The sequence below is a fragment of the Brachyhypopomus gauderio genome, chromosome 1, assembly GCF_052324685.1.
Source record: "Brachyhypopomus gauderio isolate BG-103 chromosome 1, BGAUD_0.2, whole genome shotgun sequence".
Lineage (NCBI taxonomy): Eukaryota > Metazoa > Chordata > Actinopteri > Gymnotiformes > Hypopomidae > Brachyhypopomus > Brachyhypopomus gauderio.
The window spans coordinates 49251587-49271897 of record NC_135211.1 but is presented as its reverse complement, the minus strand read 5'-3'; the positions used below and the strand labels follow the sequence as shown (position 1 = coordinate 49271897).

General features: G+C 38.2%; 2 long non-coding RNA genes across 6 annotated transcripts; one reads left to right on the top strand and one right to left on the bottom strand.

The window, feature by feature from the left end:
* Positions 1 to 3437: 3437 nt before the first annotated feature.
* LOC143523501 (uncharacterized) lies at positions 3438 to 18062 on the bottom strand. Of its 5 annotated transcripts, none has more exons than XR_013133375.1 (9): positions 18048 to 18062; positions 16639 to 16664; positions 15424 to 15478; positions 7696 to 13501; positions 7436 to 7551; positions 6866 to 6957; positions 4883 to 6243; positions 4588 to 4773; positions 3438 to 4486 (listed from the first exon to the last, which is right to left on the bottom strand). It is a non-coding gene; the product is annotated as an uncharacterized LOC143523501 (long non-coding RNA). The 5 variants fall into 5 exon arrangements; XR_013133380.1 differs by lacking the exon at positions 18048 to 18062 and having other exon boundaries at positions 4883 to 5538; positions 5840 to 6243; positions 16639 to 17964; XR_013133383.1 differs by lacking the exon at positions 18048 to 18062 and having other exon boundaries at positions 4883 to 5902; positions 6147 to 6243; positions 16639 to 17963.
* LOC143523516 (uncharacterized) lies at positions 13047 to 15585 on the top strand. The gene is made up of 2 exons (XR_013133387.1): positions 13047 to 13178; positions 13215 to 15585. It is a non-coding gene; the product is annotated as an uncharacterized LOC143523516 (long non-coding RNA).
* Positions 18063 to 20311: the final 2249 nt, after the last annotated feature.

Below are 20311 nucleotides of genomic sequence, written 5' to 3'. Positions count from 1 at the left end.
TATGGTAGTACTTGGCCTCCATCTAGTGGCCATATTCTGACTGAAAACTATTGCTCACATGAAATACCACACAAACACACACAAAGCTGATCTCAGCATGTGATTTAGTTCTGTGATCTGAATTATTTTGCCAATGCACATTATTTTGATCCTTTTAGCCCCTTTAGTGCCCCAATTGAACCTTTTTTTGCACATTGATTTATTTGTGCATTTCTTCCACTCAAACAGCTTCTTTTTCACATTTAGGGTCTAAAGGACCTTTTGGGCCTCTGCCTATTGAGGCCAAGAGGCCTATTCGTGTGTGAACCCGCCAATTGCCGCTTGCGGCTATATTTAGGGTTCACACACGTAGTGTGGGAAACCTATTGTAATTGTCGGGTTTTTTCTTTCTTATTATTATTATTATTATTATTTTTCTCCGCATAAAACGCATACTGCAGCCTAGACCGTAAGGCCCAGAGACACCAAACTTGGCAGAATGGTGTAGTCTCTTTGCGAGACCGTGCTAAAGTACAGACACCCACATTGGCCTGATGGTGGCGCTATAGCGCAGCCTTTTGCGTTTTGGTCCATATCTCCCACCCCTTAGGTCCTAGAAACAAAATTCCACTTCAGGTGGATTCCCTGGCTCCAGACAAACAAAAAAGCCTCAAGAACCATTAAGCTCCGCCTACTTAGATTTTTTGCTAATTTGCATAATATGCAAAACCTACTTTTTCCTACTACTCCTTGGTTTTTCATCGGATCACCACAACCTTGGTGTCAAAATATTCAGGAGAATCTCATTATCAAAGTTGCTTAAAAACATTTTGAGATTTGCATACAGTCTGGTTGTCACATGTCAATCAATAGCTCCAAGGCGTGGCCAAATTTACTTAAACAGCCATATCTCAGCAACGCTTTGACGGATCTTCATAAAATTTTAACAGTTGTTAGGGCACATGACTCCGAGGTCATAGGTCAAAGCTGGCCTCGATTGTCCAATAGGGGGCGCTATAACATGGGAAAAACTGTATCTCAGAAACCATTAGTCACATCAAGCCAAAACTTTACAGGCATCATCAGGGGCCCAAGTGATATCAAGACACACAATGATGACATCATCACTCAAAAAACATGGCCGCCATGAGCCAATTAATTTTTATTTGAATTAATTGGCCATTTGACAGACTTACCATTGGCCAAACAACATCAAACCTCACCACTGTGCATATCTCAGGACTATGTGTCATGCTGTGCAGTTTTAAAACATTTGGCCACTAGGTGGCGCTATTTGTGAAAATCATGCATAACTCCTCCAAATTTTCACTTAGGAACATGCAACTTGTTTCTTTTTATTCCTTGCAGTAGACCTGACAACTTTGCAATTACAAGTCCTATTAAAAAATGCATACTTTTGTCACATTCATCTGTTGTTTGAAAATAGCTATTTACAAACTAGTCATAGGAATTTGATCCAATTATGGAAAAATTGCTATGAGCATAATCAGTAGACTCTGTAGGTAAAAAGTGATTAAAAAAATGTTGGATTTTTATTTATCTGATTGGTCCATTTTCCCATTATATCATTGTGGCCATGCCATTTATGACCTTTATTGCTATAACTCATAAACCATGTAAGTGATCAACTCGCAATTTGAACTGCTTATATAGCCTGAGGTCCCTGTGAGGTATGCCAAGTTTGGTTCAAATTGGCCTGTCGGGGGCACTACAGTACCCAAAAACCTAGAAAATCATAAAAACTCAGGCTGCAATCTTGTTATAAAGAATACAGACAAGTAATTGGTCTTGTATGATTCAGATCAATGAGATCTATAACATTGCAATTACATCTCATAACAAAAAGTGCACTGCCTGACCAGAAATGAACCTTTTAATTCACCAAAATGTCCTATTTCATTTCTGAGATTAATGAGGTATCGGTATGATAGTACTTGGGCTCCATCTAGTGGTCAAACACCGGAACTGACTTAAAACTATTGCTCACATGAAATACCACACAAAGACACACAAAGCTGATCTCAGCATGCGATTTAGTTCTGTGATCTAAATCATTTTGCCAATACAATTTCTTTTGAACCTTTTGGGCCTTTAGTGCCTCAAATTGGCCTGTCGAGGGCGCTACAGTACCCAAAAACCTAAGAAATCATAAAAACTTGTGATGCAATCCTGTTATGCAGAATGCAGACGAGTAATGGGGCTTGTATGATTCAGAACAGTGAAATAATTAACTTTGAAATGACATCTCATAAAAGTGCACTGCCTGACCATAAATAAACCTTTTAATTCACTAAAATGTCTTATTTGTCACTATAATATCAGTATGGTAATACTAAATTCCGGAACTGACTGAAAACTATTGCTCACATGAAACACCACACAAACACACTCATACACACACAAAGCTAATCTCAGTATGCGATTTAGTTCTATGATCTGAATAATTTTTTTTCCAATAAAATGTATTTTTGTCTTTAGTGCCTCAATGGCCTGTTATTTCTTGATTGGGTCCATCTATATATGCAGTAGTGTCCATGTCTACTTCCTGTTGGATGATCTGCTGATCTGTGGATTAGTCCTGAACTTTTATGATGTCCTAATTCTTCTGTGGACAGAATAACATGAGTACTTGTGTTCGTTTTGCCTGTATTGTAAATTATTGCTTTTCTGATCATATGAAATAAAAGGCACTGCTGGCCAAAAGGTCAAAATGTGCAAATCTGTCCTAACAGCTTTGTTAAAGATTTATATTCATCATTGATGACATGTGACACTAACTACACTGCACTGTATATATTTACCAAAGGTATACAAACCTCTTTCATGCAATAAGTGTCAAAAGTTGCAAATTATTTGGCCAGTAGATGGAGCTGTGAGACAAAATTTGAAATGCACATATAGTTTTTAGACTTTTCCCTTCCAAAATACAGCGCATTGTTTAAAGGTCAAAGTTTTTAAACTCTTTCATAAAGTTCTCATGATCACTCATATGTGGAGATCTGTTTATACAGGCTATGTGCACTAAGTATCTGCATTCAAGAGGCTTATTTCCAGAGGTGGGCATTGCAAGTTCAGGAAGTAAAAGTCACCAGCAGGATTTTGCTCAGTCCTCCTGGATTGTGTTGATTCCACATTTTACCTGCATTGCACTAATTAGAAAATATAGCAAGCTTCAGTAAAATCCTGCTGAAGACTTTTACTTTCTGAACCTGTAATGTCCACCTCTGATTATTTCACCTCACATGCTCAAAGTGATTAAGGCCTTTGGTCTATGGCCTTTGTATCTAACCCTAATCCCAATTTTCTAAAAACAACAAGTGTATGTGATTTTCATTTGCATAAAATTGTCAGAACATTATATATTGACAAACATTTTCATATTTGGGCTCTATTTGAGACCAGTGCAAACTGTCAATATAATAACACACGAGAACCTCTTTATAAACATAATGTATTTTATTTATAACTGACAATCAACACAATGCAAAACTTTTCATGTTCAGTATAACAACTAGGAGAGAAGGCTGAATGCAAGTGCGGACTGACCAATGATTTAATACCAAAACGAATACATACACAGCACACAGAACAGACACCAAGAATAAATCAAACATCTAACATATGAACCAAACACTAACAGAAATAACTGGGTGGGCAAGGCTAAAGAAAAGAAAATACAACAAGCAAAACCACACAAAGTACATCTAACAGAGAATGTAAAATACAAGGAGTACACACAGACTAGTATTATAGACACAAAAGACCAAGATACCAAATAACATACAAGCAAGTGGTACTTACAATAACAGACCACATAAGAGACTAAACGCAAGACTTAAATACACTGACCAAAGAAGGTACTTAACAAGACACACCAGAAAGCAATAACGAGGGGCAGAAAACAAGGCAGGGGAGTGAAGTCAGACACAATGAGGAATTTCAAAATAAAAGACAAACGGAAGACATGACCGACAGGAGGGAGGCAGGACTGTGACATTCAGTCTGTTTATTTGAGATCATTTCTCTAGATAAATATAATAAAAAAAAATTTATGATAATGTATAGTATAACTATTGTAATAATCCCTCACTAAGGAGCTGAGGTGCCCTGTACTGGTTCACAGCAAATAAAAGAAACATCAGATAATAATACAGTCCACTGTAAATTAAAATTTTGTCATTATTGAGTTCAAAGCAGACCTGTAGTTAGTAATCACAATATGTGTAGATATCTATATATCTCTATGTGCAGTATGCAAGCAGCTTTACAAGCGCATGGGTCCATATCCCTAATGAGCAAGCCAGGGGCGACAGTGGCAAGGAAAAACTCCCTTGGCATGATTAGGAAGAAACCTTGGGAGGACCAAGACTCAAAAGGGAACCCATCCTCCATTGGGCGGCCCAGCTAGTAGTCACAGTCCCTCCAATATGGAAGTTGAGCCTCAGGTAGGAAGGACTTGTGTGACTGAATTCTCCTGAAGAATCATCTGAGCACATCAAATAGAGAGATAGTTAAGGTGCAGCTGTGACAGTTAGAGTGAAGGTGTTTGTCTGGTCTCTAAAGGAATATGAAATATGTTTAGCATACCTGCAGCAACACTTGTATCACAGACCTGTCCACCTTTTAATTCTGTGATAGAGTGTATGCCAATCCACATGTGCTAGATGTGACATCATTGGTAGATGACTGTAACATGGTCCTACAGTGCACACTGATGAACCATTGATGCCATCAAGACCACATGCCTTGTGTAAGGGAACCCTCCATAAAGATCTGAGCACATCAGACACAGACATGGTTAATGTGCACCTGTCACAGTACAATGGTAGTTTAACTTTACATAAAGATATGTTTGTCTCCAAATTACAATAGAACATCTTACCTGGTGAACGCAGCAGATACCAAATCTGTCCATCTCTGTAATCTGTGATAGCATGCAAGTGATTCCATATGTGCTTGATGTCACATCCTTGATAGTTGACTGCAACTTGTCCCTGGCCTTTAGAAGGACATTCCTGGCTTTCCTGTATGACACCAGGTTCCCAGACATGTAGGCAGCACTGACCACTCTTTGACCAATAGCTCCAGCCTTTAATCAGGAATTTTGGTTTGTGCAGGATTAGATGTGAAGTTAAATGTCCATGTTTATTGCTTCTTGGAAACTGTATTACCTGTGGATTCAGTCCTGAAGTATGATATTTGTCAACAGTCCTTTAACAGATGATTTGAGAACTGTTTTGCTTTGTTAAACATTTGGCCTGTATTTTATATTAATACCTTTATATTTCATAATAAAATAAAAAAATAAAATAAATAATACATACAATAAAATAAAATGCTGTGAACCAGTTAATAGGGCACTCTCAGCTCCTTAGTCTGTTCCCACAAGAGGCCGTCCAGAAAGTTTACCCCCTGTATCCCCCAGCCCCCCACATCGTGGACGCTTCAATTTGTGCCTGACTTAATCAAAAGTTTTAGTTCAAAGTGTCACCAAATTGTCAGTAAAGTGTCAGCAAACCGTCAGCAAACGTTAAGTACCTGAAATTGAAGATTAATGAAAACAATTCAGTACAATACATTCATGAAAACTGAAATATGTTGGCATAACAGAAACACTGACATCTTCTGCAGAAACATCTTTGATATATACATGATCAATCAAAGTGCCATGTTCAGTTGTTGGTTCTCTTATAACCTGAGTAAAGCCATGGAGTTGCATAGTATTACTGACTGTACTTGTTACAAAAAGATTTTCATTGAAATCTCCCATGATCACTTTTCTTCCTGGGAACCTGTCAATATGAGAAATCAAGTGTATCAGGTTATTTTGAAACATTACCAGATTGTAGGAAGGAGGTCTGTACAGAACTGCCACTGTTGTATTCAGCTGAGGTAGGATGAACTGCAGGCATTCAATGTTAATGCATGGTAAATCAACAATACTACAACCAGTATGTCGTTTATAATACACACCAACACCACCATGTTGTCGATCCTTCAAGTCAGCAAACATCACCTGACTAGTGTCATATGAAAAACATCTGGGTTTACTATAGAATGTAAATTCAGATAATTCAATATCAATGTTGCAATCATTTGGTTGTAACCAAGTTTCTGTCACACAGATAATGTCAGCTTCCATGTACCTCGTATCATGTCTCAGGTTTTCCACATGGCATGTTAGTCCTTCAACATTGTGCAGAAGAATCTTGTATGACCCACAGGGAGGTGGCAGCTCTGTCACTGGTTCAATAAATAGAGGCATGTTATGTAATGACTGTTCAATGTCTTCTTTTGCATAAATAGCACTCTCTTTGAAATCTTTTATCTTAAGCCCTTCCAAAGATGTTACACGACTCAAGGCCACATATGCTTGTCCTGCTGCAAATATCTTTTTTAGTGACACAACAGCTTTTTCCACAGTAAGACCTTGTACTTTGTGAACAGTGCAAGCCCAAGCTAATTTCAGGGGAAACTGTCGTCGCATTCCACCACTTTTTGTCACTCTTTCTTCTTCAGGGAAAATAGGAGTGGCTTTTTCAAATCCTGGTTTTAAACAAGGATGTTTTGCTCTTAATTTATTTCCTATTCTTTCATTTTCAAATGTGACATATATTTTGGCTGGAAAGTCATCTTCAGAATCAAAACACACTTCAGCAACTGTACCAAATGCACCGTTTACAAGTCCGTCTGCTACATCAATGTTTTTAAGAAGCATAACATGAGCATTTACAGCGATGTGAAGAGATTCTGGTAAAGACGTGTGGGTAGTATGAACATGATGTCCATGCATTTTTTCCAGCCGACCTGTTTTTGCAACCTTTTCAAAGTCCTGTGCATGAATGATAGTAATGTCTGCACATACCTTCTTCAACATGTTTGCATTGTGATCATCCACTTCAGCATTTGTTGCATAAATATACAGAGCAGTACTGTCCAGTTCATCACCTTCACCACCTGTTTCACATAATTTCAACATATTCACATCATGTTCTGACAAATTATCTTGTCTTTTGTGTTTCCTTAAACGACTCAGTAACTGAGCAAACTCCATGTTTTTTTGTCTCATGATTTGTGACAGCTCAACCAATGCAAAGTGGTTCTGCCATAGATTTACACCTTTAGGCTCAGTGTATAGAGACTTTCCTTTCACAGGAGAAAGTTGATAAAAATCTCCAACTGCAATTATAGACACATTTCCAAAAGCAGAATAATCTCCTTGTTGTTTAATTTGTCTCAATCTGCCATGAATATACGATAAGAGTTTGTGATCAACCATTGAGATTTCATCAATAATGACAATTTGTAGATTTCCCAATTTAGCTCTCAGTGAATTTATCTTTTCATCTCCGAGCGGTTGATAAGGCAGCGTTACCTCTGGTGATATAGAGAAACAGTTGTGTATTGTTGCAGCGTCGATGTTAAATGCACTTACACCAGTTGGAGCTGTTATTAACACATGCGTCTCATCTGGATTATCTGACAATCGGGACAGGATGCGACATGATTCGTAGTATATTGCTTTGATTAACATGGATTTTCCAACACCACCTGGACCAGATATAAACACATGAAATGGCTGCGGGTTTTTAGCAAGTGTCTTTTCTAAACACCAATGTCGAATTTTGTAAAATATTTCAGACTGTTGTTCGTTTAGTGAACGAAGCACATACATTGCTTCCTCTTTTCGCATACCTTTCTCTTTTCCTATAGCACAGCGTGGTTCAGCTGGTAATAAATCAGGTATGTCAGCAGCAGAAATATTTTGCTCTGTTTCATCAGTAGGATTTTCTTTTCTGTGAAGACATTCTAAACGTTCACGTTCATTCTCTGGACAGATTTCCGCCCAAGCATCTTCCACTGCACCGTTTCTTTTTAACTGTTCCTCGGCTTCATCTATTGTGTCAGCATCTTTCTCGAAATATGACATATTTAAGTCTACTATTGTTTTGACTGATTGGACTTCTTCATCAGAATATTTGATAAACCCAGTCTTATAAAAATCCTCATAAGTGTTGAAAGTTGGTGGCTTGAGTTGACAATCCAAATAATGAGGCAAAAACAATTGCAAAATACTTTGATAATGCTTCTCTGGATGTTTTGTGGGTGAAAAGCGAGCGTATCGCACAACAGCAGAATCTGTTCGTGTCCGTTTCCTTATGAATCCTAAGCTTTTCTCCAACTTTATGGCATCACGAGCTGAACTTTCAGATTTTGACAATATTCTGTACTCCGATGCAAAACTGGCTAAACACATCTGGGAAAATTCGTCCGTTTTTGGTCTATATCTGTATCTGTCTGTGATGCTGTTCATCCATATGTTTTGATTATCATCATTGTCATATTCAGCTCGCGTTTGTATTACGTGAAGTGGAAGACTCATTCTCACTACGTTATCACCAGTAGGAATAAATTGCACTTTGCGAGAGGCTTCTTTCAGTTTCATGTTAGTAAGTCGGTACACACTTTCCTGAGCTGAAACTTCACGATTGTGTAAAAATACACTTCCGAGTTTCCGTAAAGCATGTTTAGCGTCAAGGTTACCTTGTTCTGTGGCTTCTTTTTGAGTACGTGACAAAAGCAATCCCATCTCTCTCTCAGCTTTGGAAATGTAAGAGATTATATACACAATGCAAGAATATGCATCAACTACAAACTGAATGTCCATATTTGCATTCCAACAACGTATAAGATCTCTGTTGTATTGGTTTACCCATATGTCACCTGGTTTTCTTTTTAGGACAAAAGTAGTTTTTCGAGACACTCTGATGTAAGCAGCTTCAAATATCTCTTGACTTATACCAAGCGAAGCAAATAACTCCTCAGTAGAATCAAAGATAACATCTGTATTCAATAACGCATCTTTTACTTTTTTCATGATAGCCTCTGCTACATCTTTTTCCATTGAAGGCATGTTATTACCTTTGGCTGATTCCACATAATTCTCATCTTTCTCTTTAGCATCTTTTTCAGGATTGTCAGTTTTACGCCTTGTTATAAATGTTCTGCTACTCGGTGGGCGTGGAAAATTAAAACGACAAGTTGTTTTCTTTTTTCTGCATGATTTTGAATGTCTTTTGCTGTGTTGTTGTACACTGGAAACAATGTCATGCATTTCTTTGTCATCCTCCGATGGCATTTCACATGTCACATAGTGATCTACAAATGACACAACTTCATCATCATCATTTTTGTCCACTTGAGGTGCATCCTTGACCCAAAACAAGCAGTGAGTGTGAGGTGAGCCACGCTGTTGAAATTCAACTCTGTAAAAGTAATCAACAATTTCGCCAATCGGTTGTGCTTCAGACATAATCACATCTTTAAGGAAATAGTGGAATCGATGTTCAAACATCCTGGCTGCTGTGACAGGGTTAGTTTTTATTAGAGCACATCTTTCTGACCAGTCTAGATCATCAGTAGAAGTTTCTCTCCCCTCTTGTTTGAGAATAGTTTGCAATAATTCTGGCCAACGCAGATCAGCAGATGAAAATGAGCAAAACCATGTGGGAATACCCAGTTGTCGCACCATTGCAAACAGGTCTTTTTGAACACTTTGCCAGAAAGGGGGTGTACCACGAATAGGTCTTAAGAATTTATACCCTTCATCAAAATTGAAAATGTTCTGCAAGGCTTCTCTGTTAGTCAACATTTCTGATGTAATCACAGGTTTGTTGCGTGTATCATGTCCTTTTCTCAATGCAATAGACACATTTGACACAATCTGATTTAACTCTGACAAATATTGACCATAAAAAATGTAATCCAAGTTCTTTGCAAAACGTCCGTCTGCGTTGAGTATTCTGGTGTTCAAGTATCTGCTCAGTGTGAGTTTCTCTTTTCTGTGGTCATGAAAAGTACCCGTACCATTTGGAAATAGAACTGGAAAACACTTTGCCTCATTTGAATGATCGTTCAAGAGCCTTACAGGATTATTACCTTCTGCAGGTGCCACAGACATTATGCCATCAAAGTGCTGATCCAAAACCTCTTGTGCAATATCAACAGGTTGTAAACAGGTATCCATGAACATACCGTGCTGTTGTCTGTCGTGCAAGGTTTCATCTATATCCACATCTTCAGATTCATTATTCTCATCATTGTTCTCCTCATCAACATGCTGTGTACATGTGTCATCAGGCTCTTGTGTTTCATGTTCAGTTTTATTTAGTGGATTGACCCAGTCATTATTAAATGTCACATCTCTGTAAAAGTCATTATGTTGTTTGAGGTACAATAATGCATCCTTTATTTTTTCTGTATTAACAAATTTGTACTCATAGTGCCCCTTGTAAGTCAATTTCCTCTTTAGTTTTATGCGAATCATCAAATCAACATTTTCTGTTCTTGGTAGCACTTCAGTTACATCTGTAATGTTAGATGGAACACACACAACAGGTCCATGAACACCATTCTGTCCACCTTTTGGTAAAGACACAAGTCTCATGAATGGAATATTCATCCCAATCAGATGTTGTTCAAGTGAGTTTAGATTGTGTAGTTCAGGTGGAATTGGTTCTAGTGCAAGATTGTTCATAACACTTTCTTCTGGCATTTTCCCATTAAGAATCTTTCTGTGACATGTGTAGCAAATCCACAGTGATCCAGCAGGGCCAGTTTGAATGTTACACTTAGGAACACAGGTATGACTACATCGATGTAAGTATGTGTCAGTAATACATCTCTCTGCTATGGAAACAACCTCCTGGGCTTTATTGAGATATGTATCTTTTCTGCATTTGATTACTTGATTCTTGAACAATAGTCGATGGCATACTGAGCACACATATTCAGGACCAGTACTTATTTTCTCTCTGAAGTTTTCAGTCACATAGTTAATATCTTTGTGTTTCCTTTTTTCTGTGTTCTTTCTTTCTTTACTTCTGTTTTTAGTAACGTTAGCATAGCAGATGTCTGTTTTATACCTCTCAATACCAAGTTGTTTCTTAGCTGCTTGATGTTGAGGATCATGATGATAAGCTTCAAAACTCCTCTCCATACTCTTCTTTTTCTTAGCCGTTTGATATTCTGGATCGGTATGATAAGCGTCAAAACTCTGTCTTTTTATAGTCTCTCTGTGATGTTCATTTGAGGAATATTTATTAATACTTAATTGTTTCACATGTTCCCTGTGTTCCATATCCGTCGCATATTTGTTTACACTTGCTTGTTTAACTTTTCCACTGTGTTCCATATCCGTCGCATATTTGTTTACACTTGCTTGTTTAACTTTTCCTCTGTGTTCCATATCCGTCGCATATTTGTTTACACTTGCTTGTTTAACTTTTCCACTGTGTTCCATATCCGTCGCATATTTGTTTACACTTGCTTGTTTAACTTTTCCTCTGTGTTCCATATCCGTCGCATATTTGTTTATGCTTAACTGTTTATTCCGTTCTTTATGTTGCGAATTCGTTGCGTATTCAACACTGCTACGTGTTTTGACACTATCTCTGTATATTTCATTTTCACGGTATCGTTTCAGTGTTCTCTGAATCTTTTCCTCCTGGCTTGTTCCATATTTGATTCTCCGTTTCTCAAGTTCAGAGCGACTGGACTTTGTTTCTGATTTTCTGCTGTCACATCTCTTTAAACCTAGTGCGGCACAGGTCTGTCCATCAGGAACTTTAACACACGTCACTACTTCATAATGAGACTCGCTACAATGTTTGAGGTATATTCCCGCATCTTGGTCGCAACTATTGCACGATGAATATTTTAGCCACGTATTTCTAGTGAATGTAAATATATTGGTAAAAAAAAGATCGGCTGCAGCTTGTATTTCAACTTCAGTAGCCCAGGTTCCCACGTATTTCATTCGGGAAGTAGCAAGATAATTTGCAACAGATGAAAACCCTTGTCGAAGACAGTTAATGTACTTAGATTCGTTTCTCTCCATTTGTGTAGTTACAGCACGTCGTATTTTTCTGTGTTCTTTCTCACTTCCGCTAATTGCAAATGCCAGTGATCTGAATAAACAGTTACCGTCACCAATGATAGTTTTTGTTTCACAAGGATCACCCATCGGTACTGGTATGATTTGGTCGCTACGAGCATGTTCGATGTACACAACGTTTTGCCTTAAACATAATGTCTTCTGCTGTTTCACTGTCAATGGACAAAACTGAAAGTATTCACGTTGTGTGTCGCCAATCAGCACGTCACTGTCATTTCTCACAGATACATCGGTAAGGTTGTTTACATGCTTCATTCGTTTACCAACATGCAGTTCGGGTACCGTTTTCACCTCGGAATCATTGTCAGCTGCTTTGCGTTTACTTTGCACGTTTGCTTTGCTGCAGGGTTGTGAACGGTCAAATGCGTCACCTTTTTTAGTTTCATTTTCATTTGTGTTACGATTTCGTTTTAGCACACTGCTGTAGAGCTCTCGGTGTGTAGTGACAGACAAACCACCTTGTGTTTTCTCTTCCGCTGTGCTTCTGCCAGTTATGTTCACAACAACGCCAGTAACTTCAAATTGTGCTCCTTCAGCTTTCAGTGAAAGACCAAGTATCATAACGTGGTTAAGTAATGATTCCATGTCAGCATAAAAAGCAGCCAAACTCTTGCCTGAATCAATACGTGCACCGTTTTCGCTTCGTGAATGAGAGTCAATCAGCACATACCAGGAGTCTTGTTTAATGATAGCACATGTATTCTCTTTAACAGTAAACAAACATGCTTCACATTGCATAAACACTCTTCGGATTGCCTCATCATGTGACATAAGAACGTTTTGTAACGGTCCATATTCAGTGACGCCAAACTTCCCAGTAAACATTTCATCATGAAAATTTATTGAAAAGTCATATCCACACACAGTGTATTCTGTAGGTACATCTGTAACATATAAATAGCCCAATGGATCATGAATTTTGCCGGCATCTCTTATATTGCTGTAGAATCTGTCACCATTCAGCAGAACATCATCAAGGTCTCTGATTGTCCAAGAAAGCACATTTTTTACTTTGTTAGTCATGATGGCAGTAATACTATTTGCAACACATTGTTTGTTACTGTTTATGCCAAACTTTGGATGAGCTTGATGAAAAGAACCTCTGAGCATATCCACATGTACACATTCATCAGAATCAGTTTTGCAGCTTGTATCTGGTAAGGTATTTGGCAAGTATTTGGCAATTGTATTTGGCAAGGTATTTGGCAAGGTATTTGGCAAGGTATTTGGCAAGGTATTTGGCAAGGTATTTGGCAAGGTATTTGGCAGGTATTTGGCAGCTTGAGTTTGTAAATTGCTTTGAGGAGTGCTCTTCAGGAGCACTCCCGTGTCAGTCAGACCTTTTTTGTCAAGGGATGAAGGCATAACCCCGTCAGTCAGAGACGAGATCTGGTCTGCAGGACAGCTGTGGCTCACAGGAACAGTCTCAGTCAGGACCTTTTTGTCAGGGGAAAAAGCCAGAACCCCGTCAGTCTGAGCCACAAGCCGCTCCGTAATCCTCCTCCTGGCTGCAGCCGACCTCAGCGAAGCTTTCGTGCGAGGCATCTGAAAATACAAACACACAACCAGTCAAAACCTATGATGTCTATCCCAACACGACATACTAATCAATCAATATTACTTAATACAAACAGCACATATCAAATCATAAAAAGAAAAAAGGTAAAAAAAAATCAGAACAGACATTGTATTCGTGACAGGTGTATTCATGACTAATTTCTTACTTGCATACATTGTTACAGTATTGCATATAGAAATTACTGTGAAGTAAATGCCTTCCTAACACCATGTTATACAAACTAAGCATTACTTTATAATCAAGGGACTTGATTCAAGGGACCATTTCCACTAATGTACATTTTTCAGAATACAATGAGCAAAACCACGCTTTACTGCTCATTTAAAAGCTGTATAGCTTTAAAACAAATAACCACATCAGAATACTTGATCAGACAAGCTTAAGTTGCAAATATGTACATCACTAAACACTTTCAGCTCAACAGTTTAAAAATGTATTGTGTGTGTGAGATGTGTTCAGCAGGCTTTGCTTCAACAGGACATTCTTGCTTCTTCCTTGGAACGCCAACATTCATTCTTCATCTGATTCAGGAGCTTGATGTCAGCAGCACCTGTGTAACAGCTGTTTCATATACTCTACTTGTGCTAAGCACTGATCACTTAGTGTATATATAAATAAACAATTTAACACATTAAATGTCTTTGTTCCAATAGCGTAGTTAATCTAACAGACAAGTTAAACAAAAACATTCCATTTGGTTCCACTTTAGCAATTAAAACATATTACCACATAATGCATTGTGAAACAGAATATGTATTATGAAAATGTTGCTGGGTGTTATCGTGCCCATGCTAACTTCTAAGCATTAATTTCAATAGTAGTTAAATTAATAATACATTGTTCAGCTCATCATTTGTGCACTTACTCAACTGGACACTAAACTCAACCATGTTTACTCACTATATAATAATTTTGTATACCACCACTCAACACTAAATCAACTTCACAGCTAAAATGCATGTGTGTGTCATCTTCATACAGCAGGCATTGCTCCAAGATTAATCTTGTGTGTGTGGCACATCATCTAGCAGGCGTTGAGTGGCATCCTCAACCAGCAGGCGTTGAGTGGCATCCTCAACCAGCAGGCGTTGAGTGGCATCCTCAACCAGCAGGCGTTGAGTGGCATCCTCAACCAGCAGGCGTTGAGTGGCATCCTCAACCAGCAGGCGTTGAGTGGCATCCTCAACCAGCAGGCGTTGAGTGGCATCCTCAACCAGCAGGCGTTGTGTGTGTGTGTGTTATTCTTGTGTCTTAATTGTCACACCAACAGCACATTTCACATCTTTCAAAGTTGATCAGTATCATGTAATCAGCAGCACATGTGATACCTGTTGCACATACTCACAAGTGTATTACCATTTGATGGGCTATTTTATAGCATGCATTAAATATTTCTAGTGCAAATACTACACATTCACTGCATTAATGTAATTACTGCTGCATAATCTTTAAACTATTGGACAGAATATTCATGAGCCAATTAAACTGTGAGAATGCATCAAATTGTCCTCAACACAGAATACAATGAAGACTACTTCAAGACATCCGCTACACTGCAGTTTACTCTGTTCCAAATAGGAGTATAAATTTAGTCTAGGCAATAAGCAGGTTAACTTACTGTACCTAATCAAGTTTCAAACATCAAAGCACAATTAAGACAGGGTACACATTGAACAGGACTTTGAGAAGTTGGAGCTGCAGTTTCTGAGTTCTCTTCTATACATTTTACATTATTGCTTCCAAGTGTTTACATATCACTACAGATACTCATCATAAATGAACAATTATTCTGCAACACATCAACTACTCTCACCATTCATTGTGTGCACCGTTTTATAAAGGTATACCAGTTCAACCACTGTTCATACACGATACACTTCAAACGTACCTTTAATGTGTTCCAGCACAATTCTCCTTCACCACAATTCTCCTTCACCAACAAGCTATTCATACAAAATAGACAAAACACATTTGTAACAGTTAGTAAACATTAAGGGGTTAAAAAATTCATATGTATAATTTTAAAAAGCTGCTATAACGACATGAATCATCAATTGGACAAACACTTAGAATCTTTCTATTCTACTTAAGGCTACAGTTATACAGCATTACTAAAGCCCCATACTTATCAAGTTATTTGGCTAGTGTATATAAGTATGGTATGGAAGTTTATCTATGTTAATTTTAAAATGAAAATGTGAAAATAATTAAAATATTAGTCCATTCTAACTTCTAAGCATCAATTTCAACACAGGTTGTTAAATTAATAATACTATATAATAATTTTGTATACACCACTCAACACAAAATCAACTCCACAGCTAAAATGCATGTGTGTGTGTGGCATCTTCATCCAGCAGGCGTTGTGTGTGGCATCTTCATCAAGCAGGCGTTGCTCCAAGATTATCGCGTGTGTGTGGCATCTTCAACCAGCAGGCGTTGTGTGTGTGTTATTATTCTTGTGTCTTAATTGTCACACCAACAGCACATTTCACATCTTTCAAAGTTGATCAGTATCATGTAATCAGCAGCACATGTGATACCTGTTGCACATACTCACAAGTGTATTACCATTTGATGGGCTATTTTATAGCATGCATTAAATATTTCTAGCGCAAATACTACACATTCACTGCATTCATGTAATTACTGCTGCATAATCTTTAAACTATTGGACAGAATATTCATGAGCCAATTAAACTGTGAGAATGCATCAAATTGTCCTCAACACAGAATACAATGAAGACTACTTCAAGACATCCGCTACACTGCAGTTTACTCTGTTCCAAATAGGAGTATAAATTTAGTCTAGGCAATAAGCAGGTTAACTTACTGTACCTAATCAAGTTTCAAACATCAAAGCACAATTAAGACAGGGTACACATTGAACAGGACTTTGAGAAGTTGGAGCTGCAGTTTCTGAGTTCTCTTCTATACATTTTACATTATTGCTTCCAAGTGTTTACATATCACTACAGATACTCATCATAAATGAACAATTATTCTGCAGCACATCAACTACTCTCACCATTCATTGTGTGCACCGTTTTATAAAAGTATACCAGTTCAACCACTGCTCATACACGATACACTTCAAACATACCTTTAATGTGTTCCAGCAGAATTCTCCTTCACCAACAGGCAATTCATAGAAAATAGACAGAACACATTTGTAACAGTTAGTAAACATTAATGGGTTAAAATAATTCATATGTATAATTTTAAAAAGCTGCTATAACGACATGAATCATTAATTGGACACTTAGAATCTTTCTATTCTACTTAAGGCTACAGTTATACAGCGTCACTAAAGCACCATACTTATCAAGTTTTTGGGCTAGTGTATATAAGTATGGAAGCTTTTCTGTGTCAATATTAAAATGAAAATGTAGCCTAACACGCATGTTCCACACATACAAGCAACTTTGAGCTCAAAATTCAAATGCAATAACTCCATTTACATTTGCAATGTGATAGACGTCTATTCATATTTCACATACATTTTGGTGCTGACAAACCACCGACACAAAAAAACATTCACATTCAGACTAGTATAAAAAGCACAAATTGCCTCTGCAAGCACGTACATTTTTATACACAACGTAAAAAATTATATACATAACATACTCATAGTCCATTATTTTGACTAAAAAAATTAAAACCTGTGCGTGACCAGGTTTTCCAACGAGCACAAAACATGCATAGCAACACTCGACCCAGCAGACGCTTCATTTACCCAAATACACCATTATCTGGGCTACATTAAACCATATACACGAATCGCCCGATTGTACAGTTATAAATCAGTACGTGTAAGTGCTACTACTTCACTACATCTACAACCACGCCTACTCAGCCAGCGCCCTCGTGGTCAGCTGCACTGGGCGCCGCCATTACAGGCACAAGACCCACACGCCATCTTAGAGCAACTACAAAACCGCTCTTACTCATACATATACAAATCATGTATACTTGCTCATACATGTACACTGCAAATATATGTAACATCAAATAACTCGTTTTCATGAAAGAACTAGGCAATATAAATGAAAACTGATGGCACTCTGGACAACTACAACAGCACAAAAACGTTCCGCTAGCATACGCACGGAACATGCTAGCGTTGTACTAGCGAACGCACTAACCACGTTATAACATACTTTAATCCTTTATTTAGCTCATTTGCCATCTCATACACTAAAACGTCCATCTAAACACAATTAACCAAACAATCTAGAGCAAAAATCCGACGTCAAAAACAACACATTTCTGACATTTGTCTAATCGGACTAGCATGCTAAGCGCAAACAGCATGATAGCATTGAACTAGCACACGCGCTAATTACATTATAACATACTTTTATTCTTAATTTATCTCATTATCTCCCTCACTAAACTTTACGTCCACACAAGTAACTTTATCACAAACAAGAACATTAACCCAGCATATTAAAAAACAGCACATTTTAGACAATTGTCTTACACTACTTAAGAGACCAAAGCACATCTTACCTCAACAAGAGCAGAATGCACGAAAGAACCTGATCGCACGTGCGAGGGAACATTCTGGGGCGGGGCCATCGACCAGAACAGGATACACGGGCAGCAGACACCCTTCAACAACCACAATGACTTTAAGTCCACATTAGTCAGTCTTTTAAAGCCATCACATTTGTTGTGATCCTAATATTTATGATTCTGAAAATCAAATAATTAGAAGTAAATGTCTTGTGTGGTTTTCATGTCCCATGGCCTCAAAAACGCACACACACAGCCCTGTAAGTAAACATGCACTCACTTTCTTTATTATACTTGGCTACCACAAGAACACCATGACAAACCAAAATAAGTATTTGTCAGCATGTTGATAAATTCTGTTTTTTTTTAATTATTATTTAGTCATGTTTTTTACTGCCTCATAGGCCTATTGTCTAGACTTCTCATTAAGAAATCCACTTCAAGCATTCTAATCAAAACGTATCACATATAGCATAAACACTCACAGATCTACCTACAGTACTCACTACACATGGTCTTTTCTCCCTCTTATCTCTCTCTGTATTACACACTCCACCATATTATGTCAGACATGCTCACTGTGACAACTAACACTGCCCATTATACACACACAGACACACATTCACATACAGCCCTTACTCATGAACACTTTCACATAATCACAACAAACCTATCTCTCTCTCTCTCTCTCTCTCTCTCTCTCTCTCTCTCTATCTCTCTCTCTCTCTCTCTCTCTCTCTCTCTCTCTCTCTTTATTATACATGCACACACATGCACTGGCCTACCTATTGGTTTCATATACACATTGCTTCACCCATACCTACCCAGTGATTACATACATGCTTACGCATCTCAGTCATAGGTTCAGCACATACACTACATACACCATCATCAGACATGTGAGTTGTCTGTGACAACTGACACTCCTAAAACCTCTTCATGACATATATATTTCATATTGCAACTGCCCCATAACTACACTGCCCTAGCCATTCTTATCCATACTTCAGGGACTAACAATCACATGCACAAACTAACATTTAGTTTGTTTTTGATAACACTCACACACTCTCTCTATCACACACACACATACACAAACAAATACAGCTCTAGCTCATGAATGCTTTCATGTACTCACACCAAACGTCACAGGCACACTCCTGTCTTGTCAGACATGTGAGTTCACTGTGACAACTGACACTGCCCATTATACACACACTCACTGCTGTGTAGTGAAAGTCTAAACAGCGAATGCCAGGGTGAGTCTGACTCCTCAGCCCACAGCTCTGCCCAGTTTTGGGGAGGGCTTGATTTCAGAGCTCAACTAGGTGAGGAAAAGCAATATGTAGCCTTTCCCTTTTACTCTTCCATCTAGAGGTTGCTGAGCACTTAACCACTTAACGCACGCACACACACACACACACACACGTGCAGTCAAAGGCCAAGTGGTTTATATATGCAAACTGAGTGAAAGTCACAATGTACACGAGTAGATGATTGGCAAATATTTTTATTAAAGATGAAATGATGAGTGATGGGTTTGTTTTGGTTTACAAAGATAAACAACTGACAATCAATAAGAGCTGTGTGAAGGATATATACAGCATGTTAAACAATGTAGTCCTACAAGAAATAACTAATAATTATGATTACGACAAGCATAGTCATCTACTTAGTTGTCATTCCTGAGAAGTCGTAGGCACTATGATAGTGCTTCTGTATGTGGTATGAGAAGACGACTAAACACCAGTAGCCAATCTGTGCAACAAATGTCATGGTAGAGGTGCAAATGTGCATAACAAGTGGCCCATTAATTGCAGTATTTTTCAAGCATTGTGTGAGTCCTGTAGTGCTTCATAGTGTCTTACGATGAAAGAAAGTCCACGTGAATGCAGAAATCATCAGTGCACTGGAGTGTACAGATTTCTCAAGCTGTTCATATTTCAATTCACATCCAACTCACATAGTATGTTAAGGCATAATATTGCCCATTATACGCAAACACAAACACACACATTCACATATACAGCCCTAATTCATGAACACTCTCAATCACACCAAGCCTATCTCTCTCAGTCTATTACACATGCACACACACATGTACTGGCCTACCTATGGGTTTCAAATACACATTGCCCTAGCCATACCTACCCAGTGACGACACAAACACACACGTGCACAAGCACAGGCACACACATGCTTACTCAAGTGTTTGCATCTCAGTCACAGGTTCAGCAGGGAGTGACACAGAGCCACAG